Source organism: Podarcis melisellensis (assembly GCF_964234715.1).
Source record: "Podarcis melisellensis genome assembly, chromosome: 11".
NCBI lineage: Eukaryota > Metazoa > Chordata > Lepidosauria > Squamata > Lacertidae > Podarcis > Podarcis melisellensis.
The window spans coordinates 13,345,265-13,354,562 of NC_138543.1; the positions used below are offsets into that span (position 1 = coordinate 13,345,265).

Consider the following 9,298-nt stretch of genomic DNA (forward strand, 5'->3'; position numbering starts at 1 on the left):
ACGCTGGCTCCCTCGGCCAATAAAGCGAGATGAGCGCCGTAACCACAGAGTCGGTCATGACTGAACCTAATGGTCAGGGGTCCCTTTACCTTTTTAAGTGGGTTTAGGACTGAAGCCTTTCACATGACTGGGTTTGGGGTGCATATAGTAAAAAAGAAGGGGGGGAGAGTTTTTAATTAGCTACATATAGAATATGAAATAAATGACTGTAATTTCCACAGCTTCCAGGTTATGTGAGCACGGCTGCAAATTTAATTTTGAAAATTCACTTTTGTTTTTACTGCACTCCCTTTATTGTATCAGCGAGCAAGCTGCAAATCCTGGTATAGACTTGATTTACAGCCAATATTGCTAGCGAGAGAGAAATAACTAAGAGGGTGTTAGCGAGATCGCCGTCTTTATAAGGCCACAAGCTGCTGGTGGTTTAAGGCCGTGCATTCCAAAAGCCTGCTTTCATTTCAGACCTCTTTTGCCCACGGAAAAAATAAATTGCAGAATCCAAGGCACCCTTATCTTGACAAGGAGACTGACAAGGAGGAAGAAGCAACTGTGCTATATCCTTCCTGTTTCTTGCTAGTGTTTACCTGCAGCTGGCAGTCAGGTGTGCTAGGAGACAGCTGACAAATAGTTTTCTTTTTTAACAACAAAAGTGGTGCCTGTTTTAAAGGTACAGTCATGCTCACACAGCATAAAAGATGTCCAAAAATGTCGGAGACATGAAAGGTAATGAGTATGGAGTGAAAAAGGGATTGTTCTTTCAATAGAATGCTTAAACTGAACTGGACTGCATAGACAGATGGGAAATTCATATCAGGTGTCTTATTAGAGATTCCTCCCTCTAACTGGCCCATATTTCAAGCACCCTTTGGGAGTGCCATTTCAGATTCAACGCCCACCTCTCTGGCATCGGAACAAATGGAATATTTGCCTTCCTCCCCCATCTGCTAATATTGGGATTTGCTCTGGCTGCAAACACCAAACCAAAACTCGCAAATGCAAGTTACCCATACTCAGTGCCAGACTTACATATAAGCTAAACAAACTATAGCTTAGGGCCCTATTCTCTTGGGGGCCCCAAAAAAATTTAAAGGGAAAAAAACTGGATGGATACTTCCAAAATATAAGATAAAAAACTAATAAAATAAAACCTACATACAAATGATGAAAGCCAATGATGATTTAATAATAATAATAATAATAATAATAATAATAATAATAATAATAATTTATTTATACCCCACCCATCTGGCTGGGCTTCCCCAGCTACTCTGGGCGGCTTCCAAAAAAAATTAAAATACTGTAATACATCAAACATTAAAAGCTTCCCTAAATGGGGCTGCCTTCAGATGTCTTCTAAAAGTCTGGTAGTTGTTGTTCTCTGTGGAGGGCGTTCCACAGGGAGGGCACCACTACCGAGAAGACCCTCTTCCCAGTTCCCTGTAACTTGGCTTCTCTCAGTGCTGGAACTGCCAGAAGGCCCTTGGTGCTGGACCTCAGCGTCCAGGTAGAACGATGGGGGTGGAGACGCGCCTTCAGATATAAACACCAACCGTGTTTTGTGTTGTGTAGGCTCCTATGATGTAAGTAATGGGCTCCACCTGCTCCCTAAAATATCACTGGTTTGCTCATTTCTATATATCAGGTGCCTACATTCTGCATGGACTGGCTGCAGGGCAACACGTAGCATGGAGCTGCAGACTGCCGTGCAGCACAGTTGAATGTAGGCCAAGCTGTTGTACCTGTTATCTAATATTAAAGAGTGCTTGTACACAAAAAACAGCGACAATTTGTTGTTGACAAAGGACAGCTGGACATATAAAGGGCCCCATTACCTTCAGTAGCTTAGGGCCTCATAAAACCTAAATCCGGCCCAGCGCATACGCTTCCCAGTCTGCTGGCTTCTAGATTTTTTGGACCAGGTAATGGAAGGAGGAAGAGACCAAGGCATCTGGAGGGCATCAGGTTAGAGAGGGCTGGTTTCCAAGCAAGGAATCTTGCCAGTCTGATGCAGTTAGAAGCAAGGGCAGGCAAGACTTTCCCCATAAATGCTGTATGCTGGAGTAGTGACATGAAGCAACCCTTGGCCTTAATTGAGAAAGACAATACAAAACGGAGAACCCCACCTTTTGTGGGGTGGTGGTATTGAGCAATTGCAGGCCAAATGGGAGCAGATTCATCAACATCTGGACGATCAGCCATCAATGAGGTGGTTACTCTAGAATATACTACAAACCCTCACAAACGGATTCATGGCGTGGGCTTCAAGAAGTGGGCTCTTCGTGCTCTCAAGGAGATCTGTAAATTTGCAAGGAAGGAGATGGGGGACTCCTGATGTACACACTGACACCAGCTTGAACAAGACTGTCTGGCCAAAAGGAATAAGAAATGCTCCTTACCATATCCATATGTATTTATCCAGAAAACGCAACGAAGATGAGGATTCGCCTAATAAACTGTGTATACACTGGTCCCATATGTGCCAGTTACCACTTTCAAAAGCCTACAGACTGTTAATGTGAATGAAAACTAATCTCTCATTACAATAAAAATGTTATGACATTAAAAAAATATATCAATCTGGAGAACACCACCAGAGCCGTAGCTAGGTGATCTTGCGCTCCTGGCAGAAGTGTTCAGATTGCACCCCTTAGCCATGGACAAATTAGCTCTTCTTTCTGCCTCTCCTCTAACCCCCCCTTCAATTCACCCTCTATTAAAAACCATTTATTATGAGACAACAATCAATATTTATGGACATATTTTTTAGCCAATTTTGTGTCCCCCCCCAAAAAAAAACACCTGTGCCCCTGGCGTGGGCCCACCTCACCACCCCAGCCATGGCCCTGAACACCACATTAGCTACCCCAATAGAGAGTCTTGCTTGCTTATGCAATGACCGAGAATAGTTTGTGTCTCCAAGTTTCCCCGAAGCAATGGCAACAAGTCAATTGTTTCAACCTTCTTGTCCAATGACCCTGGGGCTCTCCCACTTCCCAAACCATGGAAGAGAGGGCTTTGAAAGGAAATTAAGCATCCACTTGGAATAAACATGGACCGCTTTCGGCTATCATGTGCAATTGATCAACAACTGAGGCACATTTCCTCTTCGTTGCAACAGAAGCATATGACTGCCATAATAGGACCAGCACAAAGTTTGTTTGCCTGCTATTTTCGTGGGTGAGTTTAATCGCAACAAGGATTTCGGACGGTGAGTTTGCCAAAGAACACGCAAACCTGTTTTAATGAAAGAAAGCACTTAAGCATACTGTTAGGAGTTTGGGGTGCGGTAGGCTGTATGCATGAGCCCCTTTCTAATTCCTGGATTCTAATTCCATGGATTTAGTTCCTGGAATAGCCAGGCTAGCTTCCTGGTGAAGTAATGTCCCTCTAAGTATGGGCCATTAAGGTAGGAAAGGAAGTGGCTCTGTGACAGACAACAAATGGACAGGTTCCCCTCCTTCAACTTGCTAGTAGTTAGAAGACTAAGGTCAGATTTGAAAGCTGTAAAGGTAAAGGTAAAGGGACCCCTGACCATTAGGTCCAGTCGTGGCCGACTCGGGGGTTGCGGCACTCATTTCGCTTTATTGGCTGAGGGAGCCGGCGTACAGCTTCCGGGTCATGTGGCCAGCATGACTAAGCCACTTCTGGTGAACCAGAGCAGTGCACAGAAACACCATTTACCTCCCCGCCGGAGTGGTACCTATTTATCTACTTGCACTTTGACGTGCTTTTGAACTGCTAGGTGGGCAGGAGCAGGGACCGAGCAACTGGCGCTCACCCCGTCACGGGGATTCAAACCGCTGACCTTCTGATCGGCAAGTCCTAGCTCTGTGGTTTAACCCACAGCGCCACCCGTGTCCCTCGTTGAAAGCTGAGGTGTGTATAAATTAGAAGTTGGAAGCAAGGTTGCAGGCTGAAGCCTGTGAGACAGGGCCATGCCTGATTTCTGCTGGAATCCAAGGCTGTGGTTATGGGAAAAGCAAGACCCTCATGGGGTGTTAATGCTGTGAGCCCCTCTGTTGTAAACTCGGGCCATATATGTGTAAATAAAACATATATCATAAAGAAACCAGTGTCTCCACTATCCCTCATTCCAAGGAAACTGAACCCTGGGTAAGCACCTGGAACCCTGCGAATTTTGCACCGCTTGGGGGTGGTGTGTAACAATTTTTTTATACTGCATACACTCGAATGTACACAACACCAACCTGTATATCTCCTTCCAAGCGAGAAAGAGCAACCTGAGGGTAAGGGGAGTGATTCAAATCAGAAAAAATGGTTAAGTATCCCTGCCACCAATAAATAAAATCCTAACCTACTTTAGGTCTATTTGTAACTAAGGCTGGGCGATATCTGGTTTTCAGCATCACAATATATCACCAGCTAAACATCACAATATACCAATAGATCACAATGTCTGAAATAAGGATGGAGCTATGTAGAGGTATTGGCTGGCTTCACGGTTTCCCACACATTGGGATTTTTGCATAATACACACACATATCATGACTCACAGTATATTTCCAGGTCCAAAATTATGAAAACGATATCACGATACGGACTTCAAAGCAGTTTTGGATGATATATTGATATATATATTTGAAAATTTTGATCATGGGTCTCCCAGGTCCCATCTGGTTGTGTCCAGCCATTTTGTCTCTCATTGCTCCAGTAGTAAGCTTCTTGTGTTTCCTATTAAAAAATGCTTCCTTTATTGAAAATGGAATTTATGCAATTACAGATCTGTCCCAACAAATGAAATCTAATATGCCAACAACGACAAAAAGTGTCTCCCAAATGGGGTGGGGCCGAAAGGGGTCTGTGAAATAGATAGTTCGCAGGATGGTGATGTAGCCTAGTTTGGCTTCTGCTTAAAGCATGAATGGAGACTGTGACCTTCCAAATATGGCTGGAGCATGAATGGAGACTATGAGTGCCATTATCTCCAACCATTGACCATGCTCACTGGGCCTGATAGAAGTCTGCATCTGGGCAACCACAAGTTCCCCACTCCTGGCTTGAAAAAAGGAACAAAAATTAGCTGAAGAAACTAACGGGTGTCTTGGTGAATGGGCCACTTTTGCAATACAGCTCAAGAAATAAATGAAAAGGCAGCAAAGCAGGGAGAGCTAGGATAATGGATGAAAGCGCAGGACTTTGGCCCAGAACAATCACAGGAAATTATGCTGCACTTTAAGGAGTTAAGGACTCAGAGCACTAAATAGGAACAATAGGTGACATTATGTCATGGGATGGATGTTGATTGCACCTCCTATTCAATGCAATTTTTAGTAGGAGATTGTGCAGAAAATTGCCAGGGCTATTATTATTATTTCAAAACATATGTTTATACTGGGTGGACACAGCTAGTAAGAAAGACTATTCCTTCTACTATCAACCTTGCACCAGCTTACACATTTCCATTCAGCAGGTGTGGGAAACCTTAGGCCCTTCAACTACAACTCCCATCAACCTCAGCAAACAGGGCCAATGGGTAGGGATGATGGGAGCTGTAGTTCAGCAATATATGGAGGGCCAAAGGTTTCATATGCCTGGTGGACCACAAATCTAACGTCAAATCTATTTTTCTCACTTTTGATTTCGTCACACATCTGAAAGGAAAAACACATGTGACATCATGTGCACACGACAAGCTCCTGCCCATTGTTGCGTGGATATTGGTGCCTCTGACCATAAACAACAATATTGCTGTTGCTGTAGAACTGTGAGAGATAGATAGATAGATAGATAGATAGATAGATAGATAGATGATAGATAGATAGATAGATAGATGATAGATAGATAGATAGATAGATAGATAGATAGATAGATAGATAGATAGATAGATAGATAGATACAGATAGACAGAGACAGAGGCAGAGAAGTAGAGTGGTACCTTTGGTTATGAACTTAATTTGTTCCGGAGGTCCATTCTTAACCTGAAATTGTTCTTAACCTGAGGTACCACTTTAGCTAATGGGGCTTCCTGCTGTCACCATGCCACCACTGCACGATTTCTGTTCTCATCCTGAGGTAAAGTTCTTAACCCGAGGTACTATTTCTGGTTTAGCGGAGTCTGTAACCCGAAGTGTTTGTAACCCGAGGTGTTTGTAACTCGAGGTACCACTGTAGTCTGACACTGAAGAAGGCCACTACAGTGGTACCTCAGATTAAGAACTTAATTCATTCTGGAGGTCCGTTCTTAACCTGAAACTGTTCTTAACCTGAGGTACTACTTTAGCTAATGGGGCCTCCCGCTGCTGCCGCGCCACCAGAGCACGATTTCTGTTCTCATCCTGAAGCAAATTTCTTAACCCAAGGTACTATTTCTGGGTTAGCGGAGTTCGTAACCTGAAGTGTCTGTAGCCTGAAGCATCTGTAACCCGAGGTACCACTGTACTTGGATGTTAACTTGCTGAGATAATAGGGAATGCAGGTGAAGGAGGCAGCAGCTTACAAGTAGGGGTGTAAGGCAGCATTGATTTCTGTTCTGACCTGTATACATCACAACCAGCCCTGTTTCCATTCTGCTGCAGTTTGGTTTCCCCTAAGTACTATATTATTCATTTCACTGTCTGCTATTCAACATAGGTTTTGCAACTCACTCAACTTACATAACTCACTTTCATTTCAATGGAAAGGAAATGTCAAACTACGAAGAGAAGGTTTATATACCCTGTCCCACTGATTCTCCCCTACAGATGCCACCCAACCCTGTGCGAGATGGAAATAGCAGTGGCATGTTCCCCATATAATGTCTAAGTCTATGACTGACACTTCCTGAGGCAGAAAGTAAGAAGCAAATAAATAAATCCATGTCAGAGCCTCTGTTGAGCAAGTCAGATGAGTAGAGAGTCAAAAGAATAGGCTATGCTTCACATCTCGCCATTTGCCAGAAACGTTTACGTATTATGTAAAAATACCTTCTCCACCACATATAATCTGAAATAGTTAAATAAAAGGCTAACAAAGCAAATTTTAATGTTGCAGTCGTAAGGTTTGATCATATGAATGCATTCAGGGCTGCCTTAGGGGAAATAAACCCATATCCGGAAACACGGTGGCTAATCATTTGTGCCAGTTGCTGACTGAGCAAACTTGGCTTGGAGGAGTCGGAGCTAATCAGCTAATCACATACATGCCTAAAGCTTTCCAACATTTGTATCATAGGACTAAAGCATATTCACTATTCTATATCATTGCGCTGAAGAGTGAATATTAATTGTAGCATTCCTCTGGGGAAATCCTTTGTTGCCGTAACATGAAAATCCACTCTTAATGTTGGGTCTTGGCATAAGCTCTTGGCATGAGCCAGTGTGGTGTAGTGGTTAAGAGTCTCGCAATCTGGTGAACCGGATTCGATTCCCCGCTCCTCCACATGCAGCTGCTGGGTGACCTTGGGCTAGTCACACTTCTCTGAGGTCTCTCAGCCTCACTCACTTCACAGAGTGTTTTTTTGTGGGGGAGGAAGGGAAAGGAGAATGTTAGCCGCTTTGAGACTCCTTAAGGTAGTGATAAAGGGACACAGGTGGCGCTGTGGGTTAAACCACAGAGCCTAGGACTTGCCGATCAGAAGATTGGTGGTTCGAATCCCCGTGATGGGGTGAGCTCCCGTTGCTTGGTCCCTGCTCCTGCCAACCTAGCAGTTCAAAAGCACATCAAAGTGCAAGTATATAAATAGGTACTGCTGTGGCAGGAAGGTAAATGGCGTTTCTGTGCGCTGCTCTGGTTCACCAGAAGCGGCTTAGTCATGCTGGCCACATGACCCAGAAGCTGTACGCCAGCTCCCTCGGCCAATAAATCAAGATGAGCCCCGCAACCCCCGAGTCGGCCACAACTGGACCTAATGGTCAGGGGTCCCTTTACCTTTAGGGTAGTAATAAAGCGGGATATCAAATCCAAACTCCTCTTCTCCTCCTTCTTGTGGATTACTGTTCAATCCTTTGGGCAAGCTATACAATTCTTATTATTTATTAAATTTCACCCAAGGATCACAGGGAGGGCTATTTACAACCACTTCCTGTTTTGTTATCCCATTGATCAAATAACTCCGGTGAGAGCGTAAACCTTTCTCTCCAGCATGAGATGTTGGTTGTAGCCTGCAGCTTTAAAAGACTGAACTCCTGTCTCCCACTGTGAAGCCACAGGGTGGGTTTGTTGTTTACAAAGCAAGGGCAGCTGATAGGAACAGAGGACGCTGCCTTGTATGGAGTCAGAACACTGGTCCATCTCCATATTCCATCTCCATATCTGGGGATATATCCATAAATGGATATGGATATAAAATTTACAGCATGTTATGGTTTAGGACTTGCCGATCAGAAGGTCGGCGGTTTGAATCCCCGCAAAGGGGTGAGCTCCCATTGCTCGGTCCCTGCTCCTGCCAACTTAGCAGTTCGAAAGCACGTCAAAGTGCAAGTAGATAAATAGGTACTGCTCCAGCGGAAAGGTAAATGGTGTTTCCGTGCGCTGCTCTGGTTTGCCAGCAGCAGCTTAGTCATACTGGCCACATGACCTGGAAGTTGTACGCCGGCTCCCTTGGCCAATAAAGCAAGATGGGTGTGGTCCAGAGTTGGCCACGGATGGACCTAATGGTCAGGGGTCCCTTTACCTTATGGTTTAAGAGGAAATTATATGAAAATGATATCTCGTTGGTATCTAATACTGAGTAAACTGGCAAAAATATATACATCTTACAAGTATTGGAAATGTAAAGAGAAAGAAGGTTCTTTTTATCGTACGTGGTGGTCTTGTAGTAAGGTTAAAGCTTACTGGGAAATGATATACAATGAATTGAAAAGGATGTTCAAAATAACTTGGAAAAGGAGATTGGGAAAGGAGTCTAAATAGGATCAAACTTTTAAGAAATTCCTCTTATCACCTGATTCTGATAAGATAACATTCTCTAAGAGACATTCCCAGATTTTGTTCAGCCAGCCCTTCATAGGCTGCATTGCATTTCCATTTAACTATTGTTATTTGCAGATATTCAACATAATAAGCAAATCTGATCCTAAACTGCATCTTCTTCTTCTCCTTTTTTGGAGCAATGTGTTTGGTAGTCCCTGCTTACATGGGGCAAAGACCTATGGATCCTGCACTACCAAACCTGCCTGGTACTACCCCCAACTGCCTTTGTCTTCATAGCATCCTACAGGAATCAGCCTGCCGACTCTGCCTACATCAGCGGCTGTACTGTAACAAAGCCCTTAATCTCTTAATAACAAAGTCTGTGAAAACACACACTTAAAAAATTACAACTTTACATGAAGTACTCACCCACACACCCGATGAGGAG

At 43.9% G+C, this 9,298-nt stretch overlaps 1 protein-coding gene across 1 annotated transcript in view; it reads right to left on the reverse strand.

The window, feature by feature from the left end:
* CDC42SE2 (CDC42 small effector 2) overlaps window positions 1-9,298 on the reverse strand; it is a 114,275-nt gene extending 104,977 nt beyond the window's left edge. Inside the window, exon 1 of the mRNA XM_081930840.1 lies at window positions 9,280-9,298. The gene's annotated coding sequence lies outside the window, so the exon portion shown is untranslated. The remainder of the gene's footprint in view (window positions 1-9,279) is intronic.